General features: G+C 58.3%; 1 protein-coding gene across 1 annotated transcript in view; it reads left to right on the forward strand.

Annotated features, from left to right (window-relative positions):
* The first annotated feature begins 2106 nt into the window (after positions 1-2106).
* GNG7 (G protein subunit gamma 7) overlaps positions 2107-15150 on the forward strand; it is a 115447-nt gene continuing 102403 nt past the window's right edge. The window contains exon 1 of the mRNA XM_047707158.1: positions 2107-2175. The gene's annotated coding sequence lies outside the window, so the exon portion shown is untranslated. The remainder of the gene's footprint in view (positions 2176-15150) is intronic.

The following is a 15150-nucleotide window of genomic DNA, read 5'->3' on the forward strand; positions in this document are numbered from 1 at the left end:
TATTAGACATGGAGAGAGAGATCACAAGCAGGCAGAGAGGCAGGCAGAGAGAGAGGGGGAAGCAGGCTCCCCACTGAGCAGAGAGCTCGATGTGGGGCTCGATCCCAGGACGCCGGGATCATGACCTGAGCCGAAGGCAGAGGCTTAACCCACTGAGCCACCCAGGTGCCCCAATATACTAGTATTTTAAATAAAGAGGATCTGACAGGGCCTGGAGGAAGCGAGGGAGGCCATCAGCCTGAGCACAGCCCTGGGTCTTGACTTTCTGTCACATTTTTTTTTTTTTTAAAGATTTTATTTATTTATTTGTCATAGAGAGAGAAGCGAGAGTGAGCACAGGCAGACAGAGTGGCAGGCAGAGGCAGAGGGAGAAGCAGGCTCCCTGCCAAGCAAGGAGCCCGATGTGGGACTCGATCCCAGGACGCCGGGATCATGACCTGAGCCGAAGGCAGCTGCTTAACCAACTGAGCCACTCAGGCGTCCCTTTCTGTCGCATTTTGGTATTTTGTTCGTCCTCGATTATTTCTGCGTTTATCTTGAATTTTTAAAATATTGGATTCACACAGTATTTACCTTGATAGCAAGGTTTTCTGGGTTTTCTGGTTTCGTTTCATTTTGTTTTTTTATTGGGGCCCCTTTAGGTTTGGGATTTGAGAAAAGTGCCCTTCTTGTCTCACCACAGTCCTCGTCCTGGTCTGTCTTTGGGGTCACAGGAGGATGTCCTTGGGTGACCTACACTCAGTCACTTGGCCCAGCCAGCCCAGGTATGGCCAGACATGAGTTTTCAAGAGAGCCTGGAAATCTAGATTCTTTTTTGGTGAAATGTCCTTATTTTTAAATGGTAGCAATGGATTTACATTTTTAAAGGATTTGGGGGCCATATCCCACCTGTGGGCCAGCAGTTTGTGACCCTTATTTAGGTAACAATTCCATCTTTACAAAGAGATGGGGGCTGGTGAGTGAGATGCTGGCTCCCAGGCTCCTGGTTCTCTCTGTGCACTGCAGGGGATTACAGGGATGATGGGAGCCCTGGGGGTGCTCAGCTGGGAGGCCAGAGGCTCAGATCACAGAGTATCAGTAAACTACACAAAGTTCTAGGAGTCCTGGCATCTGGTGGCTTCATCTTCTTATAAGAAATCCTCCCATCCCTGACTGTCAATGCTTTTGGAGACATACCATACATTTTCCAACATTACCAGGGGAGCTTTTTAAAGATATGCATTCCAGGGCTCCATGGAATTCTGGATCATTCAATCTGGGTGGGGGCCAAGGAACATGCTTTTTCACTTTTCTAAATCATTTTTTAAAAGATTTTATTTATTCATGAGAGAGAGCATGAGCAGAGGCGGGAGACAGAGTGGAAGTAGCAGACTCCCCACTAAGCAAGGAGCCAGATGCCGGGCTCGATCCCAAGACCCTGAGATCCTGAGATCCTGACCTGAGCCGAAGGCAGAGGCTTAACCCACTGAGCAACCCAGGCACCCCATGAACCTGGTTTTCTTAGATCCAGGCCCAGGAATTAGGAAATTGAGAAAAGCTGGAAATTATGAGACAGGCTTGGGCAAATGACCTTGGGTTTAACCTCTCTGAGACTCAATTACCACCTCTGTAAAATGGGGACAATGCAATTTCACCTCTTAGCCTTATGCAGAAGGTTCAAAATAATGGGGAAGTTATTGCCCCGCAGGTCAAGCGATCTATGAGGAAGGGATATACTTCTCCCGAAAGTGAGGCCCAGGAGCTAGGCTTTTGAATTCCAATCGCGAATCGCCTCGCACCCCATTGACGTCACCGAGTCACCTCTGGAAATCCGCTCGTCACTGGCGGCGGAGTCCACCACAGAGGGCCTATTTGCATATCAGCATAGCTCCGCCCCCCCAACGCGGTCCCCGCTCGCGGGTGGCTAGCGGCGCTGCCACTCAGCGCTCCGCCCCTGGCCCCGCCCACGCCACGAGCCCCGCCCCCTCGCCTGGGTGCAGCCTACCCCGCTGCCTGCCCCATGCCCCACCCCGGCCGGAGCCTCCCGCAGCCGGGGCTCCTGATTGGTCGCGCTGGCTGCCAGTGCCCGTCCCCCGCGCTCCGGCCCCGCCCCGCGGAGGGAGCGGGCGCTTGCCGGCGAGGCTGCGGGTTCGGCTGCGCGGCGGGGCTGAGGCGGCCGCGGCGGCGGGAGCGCAGGTAAGGGCGCGTGCAGCCATGGGCCGGGCCGGGGTCAGCCGCCCCCGCCTCGGGCCGGGGGAGCAGGGGCGCGGCCCGGGCGGAGAGCAGGCCGGGGCGGCCCGGGAAAGGCGCCCTGGGAGGGCTCCGATTTGGCTGCGGACCGATTTGGGGGTCGGAGTCAGTGAGGAAGGGGCTGGGGCCGGGGGTCCAGTCCAGTGTTGGGGGTCGCGGTCAGCGAGGAAGGGGCTGTGGGGGGGTCCGCCGGAGTTGGGGGTCGCGGTCTGTGAGGAAGGGGCTGTGGGGGGGTCCGGTCCAGAGTTGGGGGTCGCGGTTAGTGAGGAAGGGGTTGTGGGGGGCTCCGCCGGAGTTGAGGGTCGCGGTCAGTGAGGAAGGGGCTGTGGGGAGGCCCGCCGGATTTGGGGGTCGCGCGGTCAGTGAGGAAGGGGCTGTGGGGGGGCCCGCCGGAGTTGGGGGTCGCGGTCAGTGAGGAAGGGGCTGTGGGGGTGTCCGGTCCAGAGTTGGGGGTCGCGGTCAGTGAGGAAGGGGCTGTGGAGGGGTCCGGTCCAGAGTTGGGGGTCGCGGTCAGTGAGGAAGGGGCTGTGGGGGGGCCCGCCGGAGTTGAGGGTCGCGGTCAGTGAGGAAGGGGCTGTGGGGGTGTCCGGTCCAGAGTTGGGGGTCACGGTCAGTGAGGAAGGGGCTGTGGGGGGGCCCGCCGGAGTTGAGGGTCACGGTCAGTGAGGAAGGGGCTGTGGGGGGGCCCCGCCGGAGTTGGGGGTCGCGGTCAGTGAGGAAGGGGCTGTGGGGGGGCCCGCCGGAGTTGGGGGTCGCGGTCAGTGAGGAAGGGGCTGTGGGGGGGCCCGCCGGAGTTGGGGGTCGCGGTCAGTGAGGAAAGGGCTGTGGCCCGCGGGTCCGTGGGAGTTGTGGGTCCTGATCAGTGAGGAAGAGGCTGGGTCCAGGGTCTGGTCTAGAGTTGGGGGTCGCGGTCAGTGAGGAAGGGGCTGGCGCTGCAGGTCTGGTCCAGAGTTGAGGGTCACCGTCAGTGAAGGAGGGGCTGTGGCAGGGAGCAGGGGGGCGGGGAACGGGGGGGGGGGTCCGCTGGAGTTGGGCATCCCCGTCAGTGACGAAGGGGTGGGGGCTGGGGATCCAGACTGGAGTTGGGGGTCAGAGGGAGGAGGGGGCTGGGGCTGTAGTTGGGGTCTGAGTCAGATTGGGGTGGAGGTCCTGGGAGGGTGGGGGTGAGTTGAAAGTGGTCGTGAGCTGGGGAGGGAGCTGCGTTGGGAGTTGGGGGTCGCAGGCGGGCAGGGAGGAGACTGAGGTGTGCAGCCAGGGGTGGAGCTGGGGACCCAGGGGAGTGACTGAGGCCACCCCAGGGAGGGGGAGCAGAGAAAGGGGGCACAGTGCTTGGGAGGGCCAGGCCCCTCTCGGCTGGGGTCTAAGGGCCGGGGTCTGAGGGCCGTGGTGATGGAGGGCTCTGAAACCTGGTGCTGGGGTTTTGGGGGAGGACGACAAGTCAGGAGGAAGTGGGGGGTCTTGGTTAAAAGTCAGTTACGAGGATTGTGGAGGCTTTGGGGGGCTAACCATTTGGTGCAGAAACCCCTGGGCTCCCGTGAGCTGGAGGACAAGGGGGTCCGACATACTTTGGGAGGTCAGCTTCTAGGACGCAGGGTGTAAGCAGAACGGGTCGTGGTGGTGACCGAGTTTTTCAGGAATTTCTGGGCTCAGGAACGAGGAACCAAGGTGGGAGTTTTGGGGATGATGGTATTGAGGGATGTGGGTGGCGCTTTGTGTTTTGGGGCGAGCGGGGGCTGCTGGGGGCTGGACGGTGGGTGGGAGAGGACAGGCGTGATGAACAGCGGCTCGAGGGCCACCACTGTTGCTAGGTGTCCGGATGCGGGGATGCCCAGTTCACAAACTTGGCCGGGGTCGCGGGCCGAGGTCTTGCGGAAACAAAGGGTGTGGTGAGCTGCGTAGGGCAGGCTGGGCCTGGGCCGCCTGGGAGTTTACTTTGCTGCCCCGTGAAATGGAGCCAGGAGTCAGAAAGCAGTAGCGGGCCCCTCACAGGCCTGCCGGGGGTCAGACGAGGGAATGCACGCACCCAGCGCGCTCCTGGCACATGGCAGGGGGACGTGAGACGCTGATAATAATGTTCTAAATTAAGGGGTTTTTTGGGAGGGGGAAGGTGGGTGGGTAGAATTACTGGGTTGTCACAGAGGGAGGGGCAGGGGAGAGAAGGCGTCAGCTGGAGCTTGAGTGCAGTGCTTTAGCCTTGGGGTACGCAGAGCACCCCTGGAGCTTTAAAAAAGAATCTCTGAGGGGGGAAAAAGTCCTCATCGTTAAAAGTAAGGAAAAAGTAGAAAGGAGGAAGGGTCTGAAACTAGGAGATTCTGAAGGTTTGTCCGGAAACGGCACATCTGCTTAAGAGAAGGTTGCGTGCATGGGCCATTGTGATTTCGGTGTACCCCCAGGGGCCATTCCAGTGTGTACCCCAAAGGGGACCGCCGGGCCGCAGTTACACGCTCGTTGCATGTAGGAACTCCGACAGCCGCGCTCACATGACGGACCCGGGTCTCTGCTCGGCACTGCTGTCGTCGGGGTGGGTTCGCAGTCTGTGGGGTGTCCTGGGCACTGGGGGGGCTGAGCAGCTTCCCTGGCCCTACCCACTCCGTGCCAGCAGCCCCCAAATTCATGACGGCCACTGCCCGGTGCCCCCTCGGTGCAGTCACCCCAGGAGTGACCCCTGTTCTAGGCAAAACGAGGTTATGTTCCCCTCCACAGACCGCATCCCCCTTTGATCCTTAGAAGTGTGGCCGTTTATACCTGGGGCGGCTCTGAAAGTCATCGGGTGCCGGGATTTGAGAGGAAAAACGCTTCCCGAGGATCTTAGCAATGCTGGCTTCTCTCCCGGTGGGTCTTCCGTGTGGCTTCTGAACGCGCATTCCGGGGGTCGCACGCCCGGGATGAACCGCTAAGTCACAAGCCCTGGGAGATGCCGAGGTTTCGGGGTTGTTTCCCTGTGTTTAGCCCAGCGCGGGAGGTTTGCCCAGATGCCGAGGGCGTGTGGGCGATTCCTGGTCTCACTTAGAAAGTGTGCAGTGACCGATGCCGTCTTCTGCCCCATCCGCTGCCCGGGGCCTGGGTTTGAAGGGAAGGACGAGGGCGTATGAATCACCCAGCACAGGCTCAGCTTCGCGCCTACTGAGCGGGCGCGTTACTTGTGTGCGCCGCGGTCCAGTAAAAAGCTGCTTCCTCTGTTCAAGGTGTGGTTACAAATTTTCTCATTTGCATCCGGAAACCAAGAAGAGTCCTTAACAGGGCATTTACTAGGTCATTCCCGTGCTCGAAGCCCTTTGTAGTTTCCCACAAAAGGGCCGTTGTGTGCGGCCTCCAGGGCTCTGGAAGTTTCTGGAGCTTTCTAGAGAGGACGGTTACCAGGACAGCTGCACGGTTGCTGGGTACTGGTACAGTTACCTCCGCCCTCCTTTGTGCCCCGCAGTAGCGGCCAGCAGGTGACTGCCCGCCGGGACCTCTGTCCAGGAAGGTTTCTCCGGAGTCCACCGGACGCCCGCGTGCTCGGGTCCGTGGTGGCTGGCGTCTGCGGTTCCGGGGGCCTCCCCGCGCTTCCCGCTGTCCTTGTCCATAGTTCTGGACCTGGCTTTTCGTTGCTTCTGTCTCGTGCCGCCTCCAGCCTGGCCTCTCGCTCTCCGGGCTCCAGAGGAAAACCGTGGCGCATGTCACCCAGCACACCTTGGGGACCAGTTGGGGGAGCTGCAAAGACGGAGTGGCCTGTCCTCGGGAGCTGGGGGTGGGGGTGGTGGCCCCCACCCTCCTCGTCCACCCTGCCAGCTGGCATGCAGGGCGGCTTTGGGCAGCTCTGAGACTTCCAGAAACGGCTACTACTTTTCCTTGAGAACCTTGCAGAGGGGAGGATCTTACTGCTTTTCATTCTTTTCAATAGAAATACAATTTCCGTGTCGTAAGATTCAGCCATTTTAAGCACAGAGTTCAGTGTTGGGGGGAAGTTACAGAGTTCAGTGTTGGGGGGCAGGTTACGGAGCTGTGCAGCCAACCGCGTGAACCTTTGGAGCCTTCCATCACTCATACAGGGTCCCTATAACCATTAACCATCACTCCCTGATCTCCCCTCCCCGGGCCCCTTCCCGTCCACAGAGAGCCCTGGTCTGGGCGTGCCACACGCGTGGACTCACACCCCGTGTGGCCTTCTGTGTCTGGGTCCCTCCCTGAGGGTCGTGGGCTCAGGGTCTGCCCCCGGGGCCGCGCGTGGGGGCTCGCTCCCGTTCCTGGGTGAGTAATAGCCTGCCCCGTGAACGGACACACTTGCTCTCCCCCTTCCCCTGGCTGGACTCTGGGTTGCCCCCCCCCATTTTGGCAGTGAACAATCGAGCTGCTATTTAAGTGGCTCTTTCCTGGCACTTGGTGGCCTGTTGAACTGAAGCTTGGGGGCAGCCTGGGGGTCAGCCCTCCAGGTCCTGCCCGTCTCTTTTCCTCTTCAGTTAAGTGCTCCGTGGTCTCTGGCCGCCACGCATCCTAGCAGGTGGGTGGCCTTGTGGCCCGCCCAGGTGGGCGGCTCCATCCGCCAGAATCTGCTCCGTGAGGCACAGTGTGTCTGTCATTGCCCTGCCTCCTCTCCCAACTCATCACCCACTTGACAGAATCGAAATGCCCCAGGCGGCCTGGGTGGCACCACGGGAGTTGGCCCCACCTCACCTTTCCCCAGTGACCTTCACTTTGCCTGCAGAAACCCGCCCCTCCTGCCCCTCCGCTCAGCACAGGCCCCCTTTCCTGGATGGTGCGGTTTGCTGTCTCCTTTGTCTGAAGCCTGCCTGCCTTCCTTCCTTCCTGCCTTCCTTCCTCTCCCCAACAAAGGCTGCTTGTGCGCCTATTTTAAGCGTCAGAGCGGGTGCCAGGCGCCGGGAGTGCCACGTGAATGAGATGCTTGTGTGCATGCGTGGGGAGGCGTGGAGACGGGGGACCCGGGGCCATTCTGTCCCTGGCCTGGCTGTCTGAGTGGGGGTCCCTGGGGATGGTGGAGACAGGCCCAGGCCTGGGTATCCTGTGAGCTCCACAGGTGCTGCAAGAAGGGAAGCCTTCCGGGGCTGGAGAGGTGGGGACGTGGGGACCCTGTGTGTAGGACAGGCCAGGGACGAGCTTCGCGCTGAAAGGTTTGCTGGGGGACAGGTGGGGGTGCAGAGTACCCCTCGTGCAAGCCCCAAGGCGGGGCCCAATCTTCGATGTCGTTTCACTCAGGGTCTCCCCTGCGGCACTGCTAACACTTGGGCCAGCTTCCTCCCTATGGGGCCGTCCTAGGCACTGCTGGGGGCCGAGCAGCCTCCCCGAGCCCACCCCTTACCTGCCAGGAGCACCCCCAGTCATGACAGACACAGGTGTCCCCAGACGCTGCCAGTGTCCCCTGGGGACAGGTCACCCCTGGTTGGGAATATTTCAAATAAGATTTTATGAATCTGTGATTGCATTAAAGTGAAAAGGTATGTTTGGGTTTTTTTCATAGACTGTTTTTAAGAGCAGTTTCAGGTTCATAACAACATTGAGCAGAAGGGATTTCGCATGTGCCCCAGGTCCCCCCTGCCAGGCTCCTGCATTATCAACGTCCCCATGAAAGCGGGACATTTGTTACAGTCCGTGAACCTACACGGACACGTCATGACCCCCTAGTGTCTGTAGGTGACATTGAGACTCGCCGTTGGTGTGGTCCGCGGGTTTGGGCAGATGTATAAAATCACGTGTCCACCATTATGGTGTAACACAGGGTAGTTTCACGGCCCTAAACAATCTTCTGTGCTCCAGCAATTCGTCCCTCCCAAGTCGGCCCTTCTCTTTTTATGGCAAAGTGATAAGAACGGCTTCGTAACCCTGAGTACCTGCTGGGACAGACGTGACTTTAGGCTATGGCATTTTCTGTGAATTATTCTTCCCTCTTCTCCCTCCAGGAAATTGTACTGTGGAAGGGAAATGGGATTCGAGCCTCATATGTAATTGTACATGTCCGACTAGCCACATTCCAAAAAACAAAATAGGTGAAACCAATTTTAATGAGTCACTTTACATAACCCGTTATATCCAAGATACTGGCGTTTCTGTGTGTCGTCGGTGTGACGAAGGTGCGAGTGAGCGCTAACCCCTTTCTTTCGTGTGAAGTCTTCAAGATCCGGTGTGCCCTTTGCACCCCCAGAGTTGGACATCTCATGACGAGCCCCATTTCCGGTGCTCAGGGCCCCATACTGGACCTCACAGGTGTAGGAAGTTGACTCGGGAAGATTTAGGAGAAGATTAGACCTCTAAATGCATATGAGTGTAGCTTAGCATTTGGACATGTGGGTGGTTTTTAGAGCTACTGAGTGTGTGCGGTTGAGAATATGGATCGAAAGTCTCAGAAAGTTCCAGAAGAGCCCCCTAGACTGTCCAGTTCGGGAGGCGGCAAACCATGGCCCTCGGGCCAAAGCCAGCTCACCGTCTGTTTCCATGCGGCCCTTGGGCTGAGAATGGTTTTTACACTTGAAGTGGTTTCAAAAAAAAAAAAAAGAAACTCAAAGGTAGCGTACTGTATCACGACGTATGAAAATCATAGGATTCGGGCTTTACTGTCCATCGATAAAGTTTTATTGTCACGGAGGCACACACGTTCATTGGCACGTTGCCTACAGTGACTTTCAGGCTATAACGTCGGAGGCCGTGTAGCCAGCAAAGCCAAGAACGCCAGTTCTCTGGCCCCTCCAGAAGAAGTCAGTCCGCCTTGCTGGTCTAACTGGCGGACTTAGAGATGAGGGAACGGGCCTGGTTTCGTGGGTTCATGGCAGTGCTGGGACTTGAACTTGGGATCTCATAGTTCAGCTTTATCCATTCCTTTTAGCCCCGGTCTTGGGAGAGCAGATGACGCTTCACACCAGAGAGTCGCTTCTGGTGCGGTCTTGCCGGGAGCTCGCACCCCCACAGCTTCCTGGTCGAGCAGAGGTTAATGATGTCGGGACAGACGCATAGGGTGATTTTTTCCCCCATCGCAGCGTGCCATACTTAGTGAGACTGATTATTCATTTTCTTTAGTGTCACGAGACGTAACAGCCAATCTTAGAAATAACGGCCTCTTAGATTTGATGAACCATGGCGTCTGAGAGCTCCAAATAGAGCCCATTAGAGAATGCCGGTTATGTTTATTATCATGTTGCTTAAAGACGCACGAACGTAAAACTGCATATAGATGTCTCGGGCTCAGGGCTTTTAGCTATAAACCGAAAGAGCGTATCGAGTGCGTGAAACAGCAGCGCAGCGAAGCCGTGGTCTTCCAAACACGCGTTCCGACGGACAGTGTTGACGTCAGGTAGGGGGCGGTTGTTTTAGAACGATGTCCAGGAGTGACAGTTTGCCCGGAGCCAGGCTTGAACACCCAGCCGGTCACAGTGAATTCCGTCATCTGGAGCCGAGGACGGGTCTCTGTTCCGCGTCCTCCGAGCTCAGAAACGCCGGGGCCTTCAGGCTGGACACTGACAAGCGTTCCTTCTTCAGGTAGGCTGAGTTTGGAAATATTCGAGGCCACGGGGAGAGACGGAGGTTTGTTTTGTTTTCTTTCCCTTTGTCTCTTGCTGCTCTGGGAAAGCACGGGTATTTCGGTTGGCAGCGGGAGGCCGCTGGGAGGAAATGGGGTTGGGGGGCTTTGTGGGTGGCCGGACGCTCCCTGTTGTTTGAGGAACAGATTGGCACCCCGTCTTCCCTCTCTCCCTGTCTCTGTGTCTCACGGGAGGGTTCCAGGGGCCCCTCAGCTCTGTGTAAAGGAAACAAAGCCATGCCCACAGCCTTCACAGGCCTCTGACCACTGTCTGTGGGTTTGGGGCTCGGGAGGGCAGGGGACCTTGGCCCCAGCCTTGCCCGGTCCCCGCCCCTCTTAGCTCCCAGTCCCCTCCCGAGAAGTGGGCCAGGTGAGGGCCCGAGAGGTCCTCTGAGAAAGATCGTACGCTGTGTTCTGAGACTTGTTTTTTTTCCTTCGATAACATTTTGACTCTGGGCTAATTTTAGGTGTCAGAAAAGTCATGAAGGCGGTGTGGAGAGTTCCCACGTGCCCCTCAGACCGCTGCGCTAGCTAGCGTCCTCTCCTCCCCCGGCGCCTGCGCTGCCCTCGGAAGTTAACCTGTGCACATTGCTATTAGCCGAAGCCCACACTTTGTCCGGATTTCTCTGCATTCCCTCTCACGTCCTTCTCTGCCCTAGGACCCCACGTGGCTCTCAGCCCTCGGGGCTGAGACAGCCTCTCTGACCTCCCTTGCCTTTCATGCCTGGACAGTCTTAGGGACACCTGGTTAGGAATTTTGCACAGCGACCCCCAGTCTGGGTTTGTCTGATGTTTCCTTGTGATCAGACCAGGGTTACAGGATTTGGGGCGGAGCGCACAGTGCTGAGGACCCCCTCGGCATATCACACCAGTGGTCCCTGATGCCCACAGAACATCACTGATGGTGTTGACCTTGGCCCCCAGTCACAGGTTGTGTCTGCCCACCTGCCAGGTGCTCAGAGGCCTGGATGTGCATCCTTCCACCCTTCCTTCCTTGTGCTGAGGGAACCCGGGGGCCTGGGACACCTCACTCTCCCTTACTGGGTTCCCTGTCCTCTGTCCTGCCAGCTGTGCCATCCGTCCTCACCGCCTGGCGTAAAGTGTCTCTGGGGCCCTCCCGCACCCACTGCGGGCGGTGCCGGAGATCACCCAGGGGAGTTAGAAATCATCGTCTCATGTGCTGTGGCCATGGACACTGCAGAGAGCTGGGGAGAGCCCTCCCCCTTCTGATCTGAGACTCCTGGGTCCCACCTGCCCCAAACCCGTGCATTGGGTCCCACTGCCTGTGACTGAGACAGGCGTAAGCCGGCCCTGAGCGTTTGTCACAGCTCTGCGCGAGTGCCCCATTTTAATAAAAGGAAGGGGAGCTTTAGATCTGGGGGCAGAGTTGGGACCCATGCGGCCCAAGGCCAGAAAGTGTCTGTGTCCCTGGTGCTCCCACCTTCCCAACCGGTCAGCCTGCGCCCAAAGGGATACCGTGGGTCTCATTCACATGTCGATGCCGCTTCCGGGAAAGCCTAGGATTGCTGGAAAGCAAGCTCTTTTGTGGGGAGGTGTTCGGGTGTCCTTTGAAAGTGGAGCTGGGCAGAGGCGGGGGGAGCCACCCCGCAGGAAGGACGGGGTTCCCTCCAGCCACCCGTGCAGTGAGCTGTCCGGCTGCATCGAGGCCTTTGGCTCAGTGGCCCTATAGTGCTCAGCCACCGACGGCTGGACCGTGCCAGGTGCTGGGGGTGTGGCCGTCCCCTGCTGTGCCCCCTGCTTCCAGGGGGAGGGTACCTGTCAGCTGTGGAGCATCTGTCACACACCAGACATCGTCCCCATTTACTTCTCCCTCCACCTCTGCTCAGTGCAGCTCCAGACTCCCACCTCGCTCCCTGCAACCATTTCTTTCTTTTTTTTTTTTAGGATCTTTTTTTGTTTGTTTATTTTTAAAGATTTTATTTATTTATTTGACAGAGAGAGATCACAAGCAGGCAGAGAGGCAGGCAGAGAGAGAGAGAGAAGCAGACTCCCCACGGAGTGGAGAGCCCGATGCGGGTCTCGATCCCAGGACCCTGGGATCATGACCTGAGCCGAAGGCAGAGGCTTTAACCCGCTGAGCTACTCAGGCGCTTCCCCGCACCCATTTTTGCCCGAATTACCCATAACATCAAATTCACCATCTTAACCATTTCTTTCTTTCTTTTAAAAAAAAAAAAATTATTTATTTTAGAGAGAAAGCACGTGAGCTGAGGGCAGGAGAAGAGGCAGAGGGAGGAAAACTCAAGCAGACACCCCCCGCCCTCCCAGGAGCCCCACACAGCACTCAACCCCACAGCCCTGAGATCATGACCTGAGCTGAAAGCAAGAGTGGGACACTTCACCGGCTGAGCCAGCCACGCGTCCCCTTAACCGTCTCTAAGCGCACGGCTCGGCCGTGGGAAGCACACTCACCTGGCCTGCAGCCACCCCCACCCTCCGTCTCCAGAACCTTCCATCTCCCCACGCGGAGACCGTCCCCACGAAGCACGGACCCCCCACCCCCGCCCCAGGCCCCAGCGCCCACGAGCCCCCTTCCCGTCCGCGGAGGCGCTTGTGCAGACCCGCAGAATCGCGCGCCGTGTGGGCTTCTGTGTCTGGGCGTCGTCGTGGGCTCGGGGTCCGTCCACGTTCAGATCTAATGGCCGAGCGGCGTTCTGTCGTCTGAATACGTCGCGTTGTCTGTCCTGGGCTTGCGTCTACTTCGGGCCGTGGTGAGTGTGATGCCGTGAACGTGCGCTCGGGCTCCTGCCTGGACAGACCCTCCCCGCTGCTGGGGATGCACAGGAGCCGCATCCCGGGCCGTCACCTGTTAGGAAGCGTGTGGTTGGGGCTTCTCTGCCTGCTGGGGCTTCTGTCCATTCGCCGCTGCTCTCACCGCTCAGCCCTGGGGCAGGATTCGAGTTCCTCTGGCTGATTCCATTCAGCGGCTCCCCTCCCCCATCCTCGTTTCTGCCGGGGCAGCCTTCTCAGCACGGCTGAATTTTCTCCCTGGCGCCCCCGGGGTCTTGGCCCCGTTTCCCTGGCCTGGAATGCCCTCCGCGCAGGCACGCTCCGCCGCTGTCCGCCTGCCCCTCGTGGGGCCGCCTCTCTGCCTCGCCCCTGTTCTCACCTACCCCCCTGCGTCCAGTGTTTTCCAGTGCCCGACACTCTGAGCCTGCTGGACTCCCAGCCACCCCTGTCTGCAGTCACCAGGGGGCCCGGCCCTGTGTCCTTTACACCATGCTTCCATTTTGTTGGTTGGCATCTCGCGCCCTCCCTCCCTCCCCCCTTCTCCTGCTCCAGGTCAAAGTGACTTGCTGGCTGCTCTTGTCTCACTCCCCGCTGTATGCGGCGATTTCCATCCTGGGCTGCACTGACCCCCAGAGCAACTCCCCAAGGTGCCCGTCTGGGGTTCTGTCTTCCGAGGAGTATGCCGAGGTTCAGAATGGGGGACCCCAGCCCCAGGGCTCCCCCACTTCGTAGCTCTTCCTGATTGCCCTGCCTGCGTCTTGAGTAGGATTTTTCTGTCTTGGGGATGGACCGCCACACTTTCCTCTAGTGGGGAGCCGGCTCCCGGGTACCGGGTTCCTGGTAGCAAAAATAATTGGTCATCTCGGTGTTCGGCCAACTCTTGATCTCAGGGTCTTGAGTTCAAGCCCCATACTGAGCGGGGAGCCTACTTAAAATAAACATTGTAACAGATTTAAAAATTACTGGTCTCACGTGAAAAGTGCTCACTGTGGTTTAGCTGTCAGGGAAATGCAAATTAGAACCACGTCACCCCACCAGGACGGCCAGAATCCAACAGACGGGTACTAGCGAGTGTTGTTAAGGACGGGGAGAACTTGGGGCCCCCACAGGGCTGGGGAAGCACGAGAGGGTGTTTGGGTGGTTCCTGAGAAAAGTTAAACGTGGGGCGTCCATCTGACCAGCGATTCCACTCCTGGGTGTCCACCCAAGAGAAATGGGAACCTGTGTCCACACCGGAACCAGCCTACCACGTTCATAGCAGCCGGACTCACAACAGCCTCTGAGTGGAAACAACCCAAGGGTCCTTTGACAGACAAAGGGATGCACACAGTGGGTCCCCCACACATGGGAGCGTCCCCCAGCCACGGGCAGGAGCAAGGCACCCTGGGGACGGACCCTGAGCCCACGATGCTCAGGGAGGGGACCAGACACAGAAGGCCACATGGGGTGTGAGTCCATGCGTGTGACACGTCCAGACCAGGCTCCTCCATGGATGGGAAGGGGGCTCACGGGGGTTGGGGCTGGGAAGGTGTGGGGAGTGACACTGATGGGGACAAGGTTTCCTTTTGGGGTGATGGAATGTTCTGGAACTAGCTAGAGGTGATGGTTGCACAACTCTGTGAATATACCAGATGCCACGGAAATGTACACTTCGGTTAACATCATAAATTTTTTACTGTGTGTATTTGATCAACCCCTCCCAAAATGCCTCTTGGTCTAAGTGGCCATATTTCAGAGTACGCGACCGTTGTGGCAGGGGGAATGGCCCTGTGTTCTTCCGAGAGCCCCTCCCCTCCCTCTGCCTTAGGTCAAACACCGTGGAGCTGTGAGTCCAGACACATTCTCATTTCAAGTTCCTTGTGAGTCTGGCACAAGGACGTGAATTCGTCTGCGTCTGGGGCTGCTGAGCCATCACACCCTTGACTTTGGTCTTGTCAACCCTGGGCCTAAAGCAGCCATATGTGCAGCTTAGGTCGGGAGGGCAGGAAGGTGCTCTCGGGTCTCTGGGAGAAGGCGGTGAATAAGGTTGAGGTGTGGCCCTGCTGAGGAAGAGGTGAAAGTCTGGGAATTATGGGACGTTCTGGAACCTTCCTGAACGTGGAGGGCATTATGGCATCCTGAGGCTTCGGGGTTGGCGTCGCTGTTCAGCCCCGGGTGACTCTGTCCCCGTGTGATTGGAATCTCTCTGTTTCTGATTCCACACAGACACAGAGGAATCACCCCCAGGGTCGTCACCCCCAGGGTCGTCCGCAGGGCTGGGCGGGTGTGGTGGTCACCGTTCTGTTCACATCGTGAGGATGCATCTTTGATACTAACAACCGCACCTCAGGCATCAGGCCCGTTCCTGGTGGCCAGGGGGCAGAAGCCACAGTGGCTGGACACATTTGGGAACCAGACAGACTGTCTTGGGATGCCACTGGTCCCTGGTTGTTGAAGAAGGTGTGGCCGAGGCTGGGTAGCCCCGGGCCAAATACAAGATTGGGATTCTTTTGTGGGGGGTCTGGACTTGACACCAGAGGCCACTCTGGGAGCTGAGGCTCCTAGCAGTGAGCCCCCACAAAACAAGGTGGGGTCAGAGGGTAAGTGCGGAGGGAGCTACTTGCTACCATGGCCCCTGCCAGGCTGGATTCCTATCTCTCTGTGTTGCAGAAGGGGAAACTGAGGCA

This window comes from Lutra lutra, chromosome 1 (genome assembly GCF_902655055.1).
Source record: "Lutra lutra chromosome 1, mLutLut1.2, whole genome shotgun sequence".
Lineage (NCBI taxonomy): Eukaryota > Metazoa > Chordata > Mammalia > Carnivora > Mustelidae > Lutra > Lutra lutra.